The following is a 16009-nucleotide window of genomic DNA, read 5'->3' on the forward strand; positions in this document are numbered from 1 at the left end:
AGATGCATTTTAGTTAGGAGGTCTATACACAGATAATACTAGAAACTGAGAAACTCCATGAATAACAACGGCAAGATACTCAAAGGACTTGAATTTACCAAAACTGACATCTTTACACTTAAACGTTTGCTAAACCGCCGCCTTCTTACCTTGGCGACCCGCATGAGCAAAGCAGTTTTCAGTTTAAGCAAAAAAAGATTAAAAGGAGACATGATTGAAGTGTTTAAAACTATGAAGGGAATTAGTCCAGAGGATTGAGACTGTTATTTTAAAATGAGTTCATCAAGAACAAGGGGACATAGTTGGAAACTTGTTAAGGGTAAATTTCACACAAACTTTAAGAGGTTTATCTTTGCACAGAGAACCACAGAAACATGAAATAAACTACCAAGTCATGGCAAACAGTAGGACTTTAGGAACTTTCAAAACTTGACCTGTTGTTATTTCAGAAGAATTAAGTGGATAGGACTGGAGAGCTTTGTTGGGCTGAATGGCCTGTTCTTGTCTAAAGTGTTCTGATGTCCTAATGCTCTACAAAAGGAAGAACTGAAAAAAGCTATGTCCACTGCCTTGAAGACAATGTCAGAAAATTCTCCTTGCCTTTGAGAAGCCTGTGAAGAAGTGCTGCTAGAGAATCTAGCTGGAAAGATGAGACTTTGAAAAGTTTTAACAGCCCCAGCTCTATGGAATCTTCAGATATAGCATCAAAACTCAAGTCAAATATTCTTTATTGTCATCACAGCCATATACAAGTACATTGTGAGATGAAACTGTGTGCCTTCAGCAACACAAGGCAGCATAAAGTGTTACACATTCTGTAACAAAGTGAGAAGACATCACAGTGTTAAAAAGAGCTCATACAGTAAAACATAGAAGATATTATTGTTATTTCCTTAGTTGACAGCATCCTGGCACTCAGGGTTCTCATGGAGCATAAACATGAATATGGGAAGAATTTCTTTGCAGCCTTTGTCGATTTTCATAAAGCGTTAGACTCAGTTGATCAAGCTGCCCTGTGGGACATCCTAAGACTTTGCGGGATCCCCCTGAAGTTGGTGGATGTCATGGCCAGACTGTACACTGGTACTGTGAGTGCTGTGCAGAGTGGAGGCAGAACCTCTGCGTTTTTTCCCAGTTTATTCTGGGGTTCATCAGGGGTGTGTGTTTGCTTCTACTCTGTTCAATGCTTGTATGGACTGGGTGTTGGGTAGGGTCATGGCGTTCAGCGGCTGTGGGGCATCTGTTGGTAAACAGAGATTCACTGACGTTGACTTTGCCAACGATGCTGTGATCTTTGCTGAATCAATGGAGGCTGTGATCAGGGCTCTCGAGAGACTGAGTGAGGAGTTTGAGTGTCTGGGCTTGCGAGTGTCCTGGATAAAAACCAACATCCAGGCCTTTAATGACCTCTTGGGCACAGCTAAAGCAGTGTGTCTGTCTGCGGAGGGAGTGTCAAACTGCTTGAGAGGTTTACTTACCTCAGCAGTGACATTCATGTCTCCGGTGACTCTTCCTATGAAGTCAGTAGACAGACTGGGAGAACATGGGGGACATGAGGTCACTGGAAAGGGTGTTTGGCGCTCCTGATATCTTTGCAAAAAGACAAAGGTCCAAGTCTTTAGAGTCCTAGTGCTTCCCGCTTTGCAGTATGGTTACAAGACACGGACGCTATCCAGTGACCTGAGATGAAGACTGGACTCCTTTGGTACTGTGTCTCTTCAGAGAATCCTTGGGTACTTCTGGTTTGACTTTGTGTTGAATGAGCAGTTGCTCACTGAGTCCTGAATGAGGCACATTACCTGCATTGTGAGGGAGCGTCAGCTACAGTACTACAGCCATGTGGTGTGATTCCCTGAAGGTGATCTGGCTTACAGGATCCTTATTGTTGAGGACCCAAGTGGATGAACCAGACCAGGGGAACAGCCACATAACACCTGGCTGTGAGGGTCATTTCTGGAGGATGAGACTAGACCGCATGTCTGCCTGGGGGGGTTGCCAACTAGAATAATTAACTGTTTTATCACTGAGTGAAGAACAAGTACGTTTTAACCAAGCATGCACAGACACAGACAGTCATGGTAAAGTGAGACTTCTTGTACGTGCACAAGCTGCCTTTTTCTAATGTTATTTTCTATCAGCTGTGCTATTTGGAGGGCAAGAGTGTGATGATGCCGGTCCCCTACAGACTCTTTTCTTTGATTCCCCCTTTTTTTTTTCTGCCGACCCGTATATATACACTCCTGTCTTCATGGGTCTTAAACACACGCCGCAGAAAGCCAATGAAGTAATTGAGAACGATCGCACGTGCAGGTGTGAGTCGCTCCAACTACCTCATTAACTCCCCGCGGTTGTGCGATTGTGCCTACGGAGAGCGACACAGCTTTATGGATTTGAAACGGCCCTTTTTTTTTTTTTGAAGCCGAATATACAGTATATACAGTACTGTGCAAATGTTTTAGGCAGGTGTGAAAAAATGCTGTAAACAAAGAATGCTTTCAAAAATGGAAGTGTTAATCATTTATTTTCATCAATCAACAAAATGCAGTGAATGAACAAAAGAGAAATCTAAATCAAATCAATATTTGATGTGACCACCCAATGCCTTCAAAACAGCATCAGTTCTTCTAGGTACACTTGCACACAGTTTTTGAAGGAACTCGGCTGGTAGGTTGTTCCAAACATCTTGGAGAACTAACCACAGATCTTCTGTGGATGTAGGCTTCCTTACATCCTTCTGTCTCTTCATGTAATCCCAGACACACTTGATGATGTTGAGATCAGGGCTCTGTGGGGGTCATACCATCACTTCCAGGACTTCTTGTTCTTCTTTACGCTGAAGATAGTTCTTAATGACTTTGGCTGTTATGTTTGGGGTTGTTGTCCTGCTGCAGAATAAATTTGGGGCCAATCATATGCCTCCCTGATGGTATTGCATGATGGATAAGTATCTGCCTGTATTTCTTAGCATTGAGAACACCATTAATCCTGACCAAATCTCCAACTCCATTTGCAGAAATGCAGCCCCAAATGTTCAAGGAACCTGCACCATGCTTCACTGTTGCCTGCAGACACTCATTATTGTACCTCTCTCCAGCCCTTCGATGAACAAACTGCCTTCTGCTACAGCCAAATATTTCAAATTTTGACTCATCGGTCCAGAGCACCTGCTGCCATTTTTCTGCACCCCAGTTCCAATGTTTTCGTGCATACTTGAGTCGCTTGGCCTTGTTTCCACGTCGGAGGTATGGCTTTTTGGCTGCAACTCTTCCATGAAGACCACTTCTGGCCAGACTTCTCCGGACAGTAGATGGGTGTACCTGGGTCCCACTGGTTTCTGCCAGTTCTGAGCTGATGGCACTGGTGGACATCTTCCGATTTCGAAGGGTAATAAGCTTGATGTGTCTTTCATCTGCTGCACTAAGTTTCCTTGGCTGACCACTGCGTCTATGATCCTCAACATTGCCCGTTTCTTTGTGCTTCTTCAAAAGAGCTTGAACAGCACATCTTGAAACCCCAGTCTGCTTTGAAATCTTTGTCTGGGAGAGACCTTGCTGATGCAGTAGAACTACCTTGTGTCTTGTTGTTGTGCTCAATCTTGCCGTGACATGAAACTGTCTTCCACAACCTCACCTTGGTAGTAGAGTCTGGCTGTTCCTCACCCAGTTTAAAGCCTCCTACACAGTTGTTTCTGTTTCAGTTAATGACTTTGTTTCAACCTACGTGTGACATTGATGATCATTAGCACCTGTTTGGTATAATTGGTTGATCATACACCTGACTAGAATCCTACAAAATCCCTGACTTTGTGCAAGTGTAACTATAAGAATTGATGCTGGTTTGAAGGCAAAAGGTAGTAACACCAAATACTGATTTGATTTAGATTTTTCTTTTGTTCGCTCACTTACCATGTTACCTACTGTAGGATTTGGCTTCAAAACCTTTGTTGTGAAAAACTGAGATTTGGAACTTTGTGTTATTTGTGTATCTTTATTTTGTAAAGATGTTATTTATTTGTATTCATTTTTTATGTTATTATTTGGAAATAGCAGAATTTGTGCATAATTTTATATTTTTGTCTGTCTTATTACAACATTTCTAAAAAATAAATAATTTATTATGTTCAAACAGTTACTCCATACTTGAGTAGTCTTTTCACCAAATACTTTTTTACTCTTACTTGAGTAATTTTTTGGATGACTACTTTTTACTTCTACTTGAGTAATATTATTTTGAAGTAACGCTACTCTTACTTGAGTACAATTTTTGGCTACTCTACCCACCTCTGGGCATCACTGAGCCCCAGGCCTCAGATACAGCAATGCCCAACACACATTCAGGTTCAAATAAAAGACATCTGTTTAAACACAGCACCTCTCCAATAATCATCCTCCCAAAGATTAGCCAAAATACACAATAAATAAATAAATTCTTCCTCTGCTCATCCTCCTGTTGAGTGTTGCCTGCTGCCTCCCAACTCTGACTCCTTGATGTGAAGCAGTGGGACCCCTTTTAAGCTAGATCTGGGAATGTCTCCCTGGAAGCACTTCTGGGCCATTAAGAAAGTAGGGAGACAGTGCCCTCTATAGGCACCCGTGGATATTGCAACATACAGTGACCGTCAACAAAGTGTGTTGTTACTACTGTACTTGCCACAGCCCACTTTTTTCTAACTGCCTGTATTAAATAATAACAATATTTCTCTGTTGTCTGTATTAAATAAATATTTTCAAATGATTTCACTTTTAAAGATTTTTGTTTAGCTTGTATTAAGTCATTTTCAAATGATTTTACTTTTGTTTTCCTCATAACCCATTAAAATCCTTGCTTTATGTTTTTAACTTATATCTCTACTTTTATATAATATATTGGTCTGGGTGTGTAGGGGCATGGGGGGCATGTATACATTTATGTATATAGTAATATGTTCTGTAAGTGCCTTGAGCATGGGAAAGGCGCTATATAAATAAAATGTATTATTATTATTAATATAGAGAGAGATTTTAAGAGTGTCCCGTATTTCAAATTTTCTAATCTGGCAACCCTACTCATCCCTTCTATTCATTTAAATTCTCTTCATGGAGGCAAGCACATGTCTCTTTTTGCATAACTTTCCCTAATAGCAGGGGGACAGCAGCCCAAGATGAACTGGCAGTGGTACATCTGGTCCTCCCTTATCTCACAGGTCTCTGGGCCATGTGACCAGAAGGGTTTGGGCTGCCTGATGGTTTAGCTGTCCTAGATGAACAGTCCTTCTGTCCTGGGGTTTTGACATTTTGGACATTTCTCTCTTTTCTTGAAAAGAAAATGCTCTGAAGCATCAAAAGTTCCTAGTTCTTTTCCTTGGGTTTCCCCTGTGTCCAAAGTCCTTACATCATGAGGAGGAATGAACTGTGACACCAGAGGAAACCCAATCTAATATGAGCAAACTCTGCAAATATATCCTAAACCTAAGTCTTTGCAGACTTTATGTGTCAGTGCAACCACTGAGCTCCCATGATCCTGCAGTTCAGAAGACTGTAACCTTAATTGTATTTCATGGCTGCACTCGAGTCCCAATCCGGGTGATTCGTCATGTGGTGGGTGCGGTAATGTGCTGTAATCAGTGTATGCTCCCACCTTCCTCCTCCTCCTCCTCCTCCTCTAACAGTACAAGGGGCAGACAGAAACGACCTCAGAGTGGAACAGCACACTCAATCAAAACAAGTCAATTTAGACCCTCTTAGATACAAGAAGAAAATTATAATAAGAGAGTAACAGGACTGAGTTTCAAACCTGGTCGGCTGGAGATGTGTGGCAGCAGCACTAACCACTGCTCCACCATACATCCCATTAAATGGTATATCACAAAGCAAAAATCATGAGTGCATCAGCAATGACTTGGACATAAGATTACAAGACATGACCTCCTACTCTATAGAGCAGGTTGAGGTGCTTTATGAAATAATAACAATGTCCACATCACAGGTGCTGGGATTAGGAATATTCTGTGGAAGAAGTAGGTGATTAGTAAAATCAGAAATGAAGGTACCTCAAGTGAATATGTACAAGTAAAAGTCATATGAAGGGAGAATGTGTCCTTAATTTTCTCTCATGCAGGCCCACAGAACTTGATATGTAATATAAAGACTGCTTGAATGATCAATTGTGAAAACTTTTTGAAAGAAATTTATAAACCAGGCATAAGAAACATCAGTTGTAAAAACTCTGATGAGAAGAACACAGAGATGCACCTCCAAGTGTGAAAGAACCTGCAAAAAGCAACACTGTGGTTCCATTGAAACCATCTGAGAGCCAGCAAATATTGCAAATTTTACGATGCTCTGTGCAAATATCACTCTAAAAAGAACCCTGCTATTTGCTGCACATATAAGTCATCTAAAAATGGAAACATGAAACTGAATCAAAGTGCAGAATGACATCTTTTCTTTCTGCAAATATATCAGGTGTCCAGGATGTGACAGTCTACTGCCCTGGATGTACCACCCTACTAAATTTCAGCTTTTTAACTAAATGGGAAATAGTGTTTTATTGATGAGCAAATGAGTGAGTGAGTCGGTCAACTTTGCATTATCAACTATATAACAAAAGACTAAAATCTATGTGTCCAGTCCCTCTGAGCAATCTGATTGATCTGTTTGGCTTTAGTGATGTGATGTTTGAGGAAGTGTGAGTGTGAGGTGTACAGGGAGGAGTAAAGGCGTATTTGGCATGCTGAGATGGCAGGCATGAAACTGGACAGGAGGTGAGAAAGACACCTAGGAAATAATGACAGTCTGAGAAGTAGGCTTTACGGGAATGCACCCAAGAGAGGGAGCGTCAGTTAAGAGACGTTAACACATGCAACTACAGAGGAAAGTCACTGAAGGTACATGTAGGGCAAGAGATTGCAAATATTTTTTAATTATTTTATTAGCTGTCTTTGACAGTTACTGTAGCTAGTCTATATATATATAAATATTGTGAAAAGCGCTATATAGGTGCCTGACCTGACACAGACTGACAATGGAGGCACGTGAAAGCTAAACAAAAAGATTTCTTTTTCTTCGCCTGTGGGGCACGTCTTCCCCGTGTCTCACAGGTAGTACACAGTCCCAAAAGCACACCAAACAAAATAAAGCAAAGAACCAAAACAAAACACAATCTTCACCACCACTCCTGGCAAGCGTTGTCCTCCTCCTCCCGACTCTGGCTTCTGGAGTGGTGGCTGCTGGCTTCTTATATAGCCCACCCGGAAGTGCTTCAGGTGATAATTAACCTAATTCAGGCTGCACCTCTGAGTGTGGTTGCTTTCCAGCCCACACGGGCTTGTTAAGCCATGCAGCTCCCCCTGGCAGTGGCCACAGAGCCCAACAGGGATGAGCTCCGGTGTAACATAATTGTGGCCCAGATGCAACCCAGGGTGGGCTGCCACCAAGTGTGCCGGGGGACGTAATGTGCATCCCATGGCTTCTCCCCCGGATCCAGTGCCAAAGGGGTGTCCCGGCCAGGCATGGGTCCCGGCTGTCTGCCACAATATATAAGCAGGAAAAAAAGGAATGATGCTCTCTGTCAGACATCTCCTTATGCTGGTGTCCCTGCTGAGACAGATTCAGACACTTTACCTGGCCAGGAGGTCAATATAATGTTAGAAATGGGGGAGTTCAGACAATCTGCCCCAACATCCCCTAAATTCACACCCCCACTATAGCATACTAAATGGGAGCATCCCTGTGGGGTATGCTGTGAACTTTAGGCCAGCCCTGTTTGGTTCTGTGGGGGCCGCCAGGGAGGCTGGCAGGATTAGTAATCCTTACTCTCCTTACTCTGTCCGTCTGACCCAAAAGTGCTTCCAATGGGCTATATTTTAGTGGCAGATGTGCTCCTCAAGCTGCTCCACCTCATCCAGGTGAGTTACAGTCAGGTGGAATAGAGAGAATGCTCACCTCGGGGGTGGAAGGAGAGGAAAAAGAAAGAAGGAGAAGAAAACGTGTGTTAATGTCAATTGCAGAGGCTTTTGTAAGGCATTTGTGTTAATAAATCTTTTTATTAAAAACACATGTCTGTACATTTGTGTTTGGAGTGCTGCCCTGCCCTCTATTGGTCACAATGTACTGCATATACAGGGGTGGACAAAAGTAGATTTACAGTTGTGAGTACATGAAACAATGATTTTATTCTTGTATAATTATTTATTATTGTGTTATTTATTTGAGCCATTGTGACATTCTTTTGAGTTAATAAAATAAATAAGTCTATTGACTTAATAAGACTCTTGTAATAATCATAATCTGCATGTTCTTTTCAATGTTAACAACTGTAAACCTACTTTTCCCACCACTGTATGTATATATATATATATATATACATATAAATATATATATATATAAAGAGAGAGAGAGAGTGGGGGGGGGATCCTTTTTATGACTGCTGGATGTAACAACTGAGCAAGAAAGTATTAAAAATGAACCCACACATAGCAGATGGTAGTAGTAGTAGACCCCAGGATGATCCTGAACGTAAACTTATTTTATTACTTTCTACCCTGCCTTATGGGTTTGTTGTGTAGGTAAGTTTCATTGTATTCATCCGCATTTTACTTTTTTCCATCCTAATTGTTTTGAACTTTGTGTTTTTCTAATATGAATGTACTTTGTGCATATAATGGTTATATTCAGCATCATTTTATCATTTTTTTGAAAGACCTTTTCTAATTACATGGACACTGCCATCTTATAATTTTTTCTTTGTTGCTTACAGTAGATAGGTGAAGTTAATGACTCACCTTGGTGTTATAATACATGGTGGCACACTTACCACAGCCGTATTTTATACTTGATGTGCTAAAAGTAAACAAGATTTCACACTTTCTCTTATTGTTAGGGAAGTTGTTTGTTAGTGATGGTTCAGATCTTTGTACACTGTATTTTTAATTCCAAACATGCTGACTATATTTTTTTTTTACCATTAATTATCTTCTTGTTCATCTTGTTAATTCTGAGGTTACAGACTGGACAGTAATTCATTTAAAAGAACCCCAAAATGCAGGTACGCACAGTAAAGTCTTAGAAAACCTTGCATTTATGTGATGGGGATTGTCTTTCCTCAGTTATTAGAACATAAATGTCTCCCTGGAGTGGTCACTCGATTAGAGTTCTGTCTGTGACAGCTGTCTCCTTGAGGGACGCTTCGTCTTGCTGGTTCACCTCTATTTGTCTCTGGTGACACATGAGATAGATAGATAGATAGATAGATAGATAGATAGATAGATAGATAGATAGATAGATAGATAGATAGATAGATAGATAGATAGATAGATAGATAGATAGATAGATACTTTATTAATCCCAATGGGAAATTCACATTCTCCAGCAGCAGCATAATAATACAACAAATCATATTAAATTAAAGAAAGATAATAATGCAGGTGAAAAACAGACAATAACTTTGTATAATGTTAAATGTTACACCCCCGGGTGGAATTGAAGAGTCGCATAGTTTGGGGGAGGAATGATCTCCTCGATCTGTCAGTGGAGCAGGACAGTGACAGCAGTCTGTCGCTGAAGCTGCTCTTCTGTCTGGAGATGACACTGTTTAGTGGATGCAGTGGATTCTCCATAATTGATAGGAGCCTGCTGAGCGCCCTTCTCTCTGCCACAGATGTTAAACTGTCCAGCTCCATGCCAACAATAGAGCTTGCCTTCCTCACCAGTTTGTCCAGGCGTGAGGCGTCTTTCCTCTTAATGCTGCCTCCCCAGCACACCACCACGTAGAAGAGGGCGCTCGCCACAACTGTCTGATAGAACATCTGCAGCATCTTATTGCAGATGTTGAAGGACGCCAGCCTTCTAAGGAAGTATAGCCGGCTCTGTCCTTTCTTGCACAGCGCATCAGTATTGGCAGTCCAGTCTAATTTATCATCCAGCTGCACTCCCAGATATTTATAGGTCTGCACCATCTGCACACAGTCACCTTTGATGATCACGGGGTCTATGAGGGGTCTGGGCCTCCTAAAATCCACCACCAACTCCTTGGTTTTGCTGGTGTTCAGTTGTAGGTGGTTTGAGTCGCACCATTTAACAAAGTCATTGATTAGGTCCCTATACTCATCCTCCAGCCCATTCCTGATGCAGCCCATGATAGCAGTGTCGTCAGCGAAATTTTGCACATGGCAGGACTCCGAGTTGTATTGGAAGTCCGATGTATATAGGCTGAACAGGACTGGAGAAAGTACAGTCCCTTGTGGCGCTCCTGTGTTGCTGACCACAATGTCAGACGTGCAGTTCCCAAGACGCACATACTGAGGTCTGTCTTTAAGATAGTCCACGATCCATGCCACCAGGTATGAATCTAATCCCATCTCTGTCAGCTTGTCCCTAAGGAGCAGAGGTTGGATTGTGTTGAAGGCACTAGAGAAGTCTAGAAACATAATTCTTACAGCACCACTGCCTCTGTCCAAGTGAGAGAGGGATCGGTGTAGCATATAGATGATGGCATCCTCCGCTCCCACCTTCTCCTGATATGCAAACTGCAGAGGGTCAAGGGCGGGTTGAACCTGTGGCCTAAGGTGGTGAAGCAGCAGCCTCTCCATGGTCTTCATCACATGTGATGTCAGAGCAACAATGAGTGGTAAAGGCTGTCCTGTCCTTCTGTTTCTGGCCTCTTACGTCAGGGGCATCACTCTGTTTTGTTTTTCCGAAAAGAGAAATAAACAAATTTTGAAATATTCAGACGTGTCAATCCTTTTCTTTAACATCTTCCAACATGAATGGCATGACAACTGAGGCAGATTTAACACCTGAAAACTGAAGAATCCACTGCCCTACTTGAAAACTCCACAGACTGTGATGTACAGACTGTTAAAGATTTAACAGAATTCTAAAGGCAGGACCTTAAGGTAAACCTCGTACTGGATATTTGCTAAAAATCAAGAAGATGAAGCCAAAGAACAGACTGTTACGAGATAAACCTTAACCACAGCGGTGCAGCTAAGTGAAAACAAAGGAGAAGAACATCGCACAGCACATAACTTCATTTGTGAAACATGGTGAAGGGTTTGTCCAGTCTTGGGCAGACGCGGCCTCCTCTGGAACTGACTCGACTCATCTTTATTGAGTGTGAACTAATATTATTATGGAGTCAGAATGACTTCAGAACAGAAACATCTTGCCTGCCTACATACAAAAAACAATGCCTTAGGACTCACTGGCTAGCACTTCATCATGTAATGAGACAATGACTGCATTTTGTATCGGGCACAAACTCCAGGGAAAATGGGTCCTTTTATCTTGCCGCCAATTGCTAGCCCAAAAACACATGAACACCTCAAACAGAAGAAGAAAAAGAAAACACTCAAACATTAGAGAGCAATAGTATTGAGCTTGACTTTTAATGATGATTTAACATTTGGAAACAAACAGCTATGAAAGCACCATAAACCTGCTTGAGAGCATCATCAGAACTGGAGCCGCTGACACCTACTCTACCTATGGTGTTTGGCAGAATAAAATCAAGAAAAAAACAGTGGATCAGACAAAAACTTGGTCAAAACTAGGAGACACCAAGTGACAAAGGCAAATCAGAGTCTGAAATTAAACCTGGAAAAACACACAAAGGTCTTCTCCCTGAAAATGTTTTAAACAACTCCTAAGCACCATGAAAATATTTGATGCCACATGAAATGCTGAAGTTAGGGACATCTCTCTGTTTCTCTTTCTGGGGGACATGTTCTGCCAGCTTTAATGTGCTCTACTGGCTTCAAAGGCCACAAGCTGCTCCTGGCAACAGCAAACAATATACACTCAAAATACTGGCATCCCTAAGCACATAAAACTGTGGAACGGCAAGACATTAAACACTAGTAACTTAATGAAATCAAAAACAGACTTCATAATCAAAATCTAAATAGTCCAAAAGCCTTATTTAGCAAGAAGAATGTAGAAAATAACTTAACACAAAGCTGTAAAAAAAGCAAGAGGTTTCCCAAATCATGACAGTATCCCACAGTCATGGGAGAGTTTCTTATGTAACCATCAGGGGGTCACCCTAAGCCCCAAACCACAGACACAGCAATAACCAACACAATTTCAAGTTCAATTAAATGATTCTTTTTTTAATAAGACACCTTCCTCATGCAAACTCCAGCAAAATAAACCAATCACAATTCCTCCTTCCTCCTCCAAAAGAGCAATGCCCACTGCCTCCTGATTCTGACTTAACTTAAGTGAGGCAGCAGGTTTCCATTTAAACCAGACCTGGGAACTGCTTCTGGTCTCCTGTCCAGGCTGTCCAGAGCATTTCTGGACTGTGTGGAAACCAGGGTAGTCCTCCCCTGGTAGCACCCTCTGGTGGTCCCCAAAGAACAAGACATGGCTGAATTTCCAGACTGCAGCTCCCTTGCAACCCTAAGGGTGTTCTGATTGGGTTTAGCTCCGAGGGACGCTGCCATCTGTTGTGTGGGAGAATGATCTGCCCCCAGTGAGCCCGTTCACCTGCTCCTTCCATTATAGCCTCCTGGCCGGGCATGAATCATTTCTTTATCCCGGCCAAGATTCCCGCCCCTCCTTTTCTGGCACTTACACTTATTTGTTACTGAGTTCCTGGCTTTTAGCAAAGTCCTGTTACAAGAAGCAAATTATAGAAATGTTAAAGTAATACAGCATGTCATATTAAGAATAGAACAATAGCAAATGAACTAAATGAAATAAATGATAGAAAATGGTGAGTAATAGTAAATTCTGGATGGGAAGCCCTAATACACAAAGCTTAAACAAAGGTAACATCTGTGTCACAGGAGGTCATCTCGAATGGCTTTTAGATTCAGCAGTTGGACTGATGCATGGACGGAGTCTTCAGCAACCAGGTGGATGGAAGAGAGTCTCTATCTGATGTCTCTCTAGTCTCCCTTACTTTCAGACGGTCCATTCTTTATGCCAAAAAGGCACACATGGGGTTCAGTACCTCGTGGTGTTTTGCACGGATAACTGGCTAACTACTTTAGAGATGAGAAGGTCTGCACAAAAGCTTTGGTCACAATACACTGTTTTGTGAATGGTGTTTTATCTGCTTTTCTTTTTTTCCGCCAGTTCCCTTTGGAAACGAATTTCTCCCCTCTAATCTTTGTCTAGCCCAGTTGGATTTCAGGACTACCAAAATGAATTGAACACTGTTCCTTTAATCCAGGGGTCTCCAACCTTTTTTCCCCTGAGAGCTACTTTTACAAAATTAATATGGCCAAGAGCTACTCATGTTTTCTAACGTTTATTCTCATAGCTTATTTCAACCCAAACAAACTGAATAAGCTTGTTTTGCCTGAACATTTACAAAATGTTGATGTCCATGACTCACATTTTGCATTAAAACATCACAAAAAATATTTAGTTCACCTGCAAGTGCATTTTGTATATCTGTATGCATCTTCTAGTGTATCTCACACTATTGAATTAAAACATGAATGCTGTCAAAACAAAACAATGCAATTCCAAATACACAGATATTACTTGCTCATTTGTCATTTTTTTCCATGTCACTTTATTCACATGTCCAGTTGCATGTGTGATGTGCTTTTTAGTTAGTCAGATGACTGGTACTGCATGGAGTCAACAAGAGAGGTGTATGGTGGAGTGGAGTCACTTAGGTTGACTCTTCTGGAGTCATTTACATGTTCATCTCTCAGTCTTGTTTTGAACTTTGATTTCATGACATTCATGTCAGACTCACAGAGGTATGGAGACCCAAACAAAGCAGATATTTTCAGAGCTGCTTGGTGAAGACTCTTATAGTTATCTGGCACTACTAAGCTCCAGAAATGCTGAGAATGCTGTTGAGACTTTAACTGCACATTATTTTGAAGGTTTACTAATATATAATACATACAATCCAATGTCTGTCTGTCTGTATGTCTGTCCGCTTTCCATGAGGGTTTCTTTAGTGTAAATATTTTTCTTTTTTATGTTTAAGAACAATGCACATGTTTTTCTTCCTTGTTATTGTTATCATTGTTTAATAGTCTTTTATTTTATTTAGTAAACGTTTTAACTTAAGTTGGTATGTTTCTTGTGTCTGGTTATTAATAACTTGTGATTTTGCATAGGGTTCGTTTGGAACTGCTACGACTGGAGATGACTGTGTAAGTTTAAATAGTTATTCCCTAAGACAATTTGATACAGGAGAGGATTAATATATCTTTATATTGGTAGATGTTGGAGAGGAAACTCCAGAAGGATTATATTACATTTGAGTTATGGGATATTATAATCTTAGATTATAATTCAGATAACAATGAAAGAAAATATGCATAGGCTTAAAAAAGTAAAACATACACAATGAATTAAAACAGCATCTCTCACAGCTTTGCTCTTCAGAGAGTTTTACAACACTGCTCGGTGTCGTCCAGAGTGTTCATTTACAGTCTGAGCACAAGCACTGAGTCTGCAGTCCCAAAATGATGATTGTCCATTCCATAACAAAGCATAGGGGAGGGCTGGAGTGAAGACTTAGTGATAAGTCAGTAGCTGAGCCTGCAAACTTCTTCAAACTGTTTCCATTTCACCAGTCTGTATAATGTTCTGAAAACTCAAGCTCAAGCTACAGCACTAATTAATTGATCAATATCATGATCATCTACACCTCCATCGATAAATAAGAATGAGCTACAGTACTTGAAGTTCTCCGCTTGTTGAAGCTGCTCACCCCTTATCTGAAGAGAATAATCCACTCTTAGCCAGGAGAGGACCATGACCTCGGATGCAGAGGTGCTGATTTTCTTCTCATAGTCTTTGCAGTCAACTTTTCTGATGTACACCAAACATCAGTCTGGTGAAGCCAAGATATTATTTACAAAAATTAGTTTAATTAACTATTTGGTGATCCCAAACTACCTTTCTCGCCTCCGTTTTTCACTGTTACCTGAATTTGTGACATGTTCTTGCTTAAAATTTGTGGCCTTTGGCTGTGTCTTGCTTTGAAGTTTACCTCAGGATGATTACATTTGAAAAACTCATAAGCATCGAATAATCCTGCTACAAATTAAAATATTCTTGTACGTGCGTGCAAAAAACAGCTAAATAAATGCATGTAAATGTTAATTTGAGAACATAGTTAAAAATATTTATGTATATTGTGCCCTCCATAATGTTTGGGACAAAGACATTGATTTTTCACAGATTTTTCTTTGATTTATCCCACTCTGCTCCACAGTTTAAACAATTCAGGCGTGATTAAAAAGACACATTGCAGACTTTCATTTAAAGGTATCTGCATACATTTCAGTCACAGCAAGTAGAAATGACAGCACTCTTTCTATACAGTCTCCCCAATTTAGGGCACTACAATATTTGGGACAGTTGGCGTCACGGGTGTTTGTGATTCCTCTAGTGGGTTTCATTGCTTTATCAGATACCTCAGATTGCTTCTCCCCTTTGGAGCCTGCAGTTGCCATTGTTCAACATGAGGAAGAGAGCTTTGTTAATGAAAGTCAAATAAGCCATTATGAGGCTGAAAACAAGAATAAAATCATTAGAGGCGTCAGTAAAACCTTAGGGTGACCAAAATCAACTGTCTGGAATATCATTAAGAAGAAAGAACGTGCTGGCGAGCTCATTCTTCAGATAGGGACTGGTAGGCCAAGGAAGTCCACCATTGTGATGACAGAAGAATCCTCACCACAGCAAAGAAAAAGCCACAAACTCCTGTCTGACAGAACAGAAACAGTCTTTAGGAGGTAGATGTGAGATGACTATCAGCAGAAGACTTTATCAACAGAAATACAGAGGTCACACTGCAAGATGCAAACCACAAAAACGAGATGGGCAGATTGCAGTTTTCAAAAATTACTTAAAAGAATCTACAGAACTCTGGAAAGGGTCTTGTGGACAAATGAGACAAAGATGAACCTGAATGAGAGTGATGGCAAGAGCAAAGTGTGGAGATGAACAGGAACTACCCAAGATCCAAAGCAGACCACTTTATCTGGTAAACGTGATGCTGGTGGTGTTATGGCTTCATCATGTATGGCTGCCACAGGTCCTGACAC

The 16009-nt window shown here is 41.0% G+C and overlaps 1 protein-coding gene across 1 annotated transcript in view; it reads left to right on the forward strand.

Moving 5' to 3' along the window:
* armc6 (armadillo repeat containing 6) overlaps window positions 1-16009 on the forward strand; it is a 494113-nt gene that overhangs the window by 47935 nt on the left and 430169 nt on the right. The gene's annotated exons all lie outside the window — the stretch shown is intronic.

The sequence above is a fragment of the Erpetoichthys calabaricus genome, chromosome 12, assembly GCF_900747795.2.
Source record: "Erpetoichthys calabaricus chromosome 12, fErpCal1.3, whole genome shotgun sequence".
Taxonomy (NCBI): domain Eukaryota; kingdom Metazoa; phylum Chordata; class Cladistia; order Polypteriformes; family Polypteridae; genus Erpetoichthys; species Erpetoichthys calabaricus.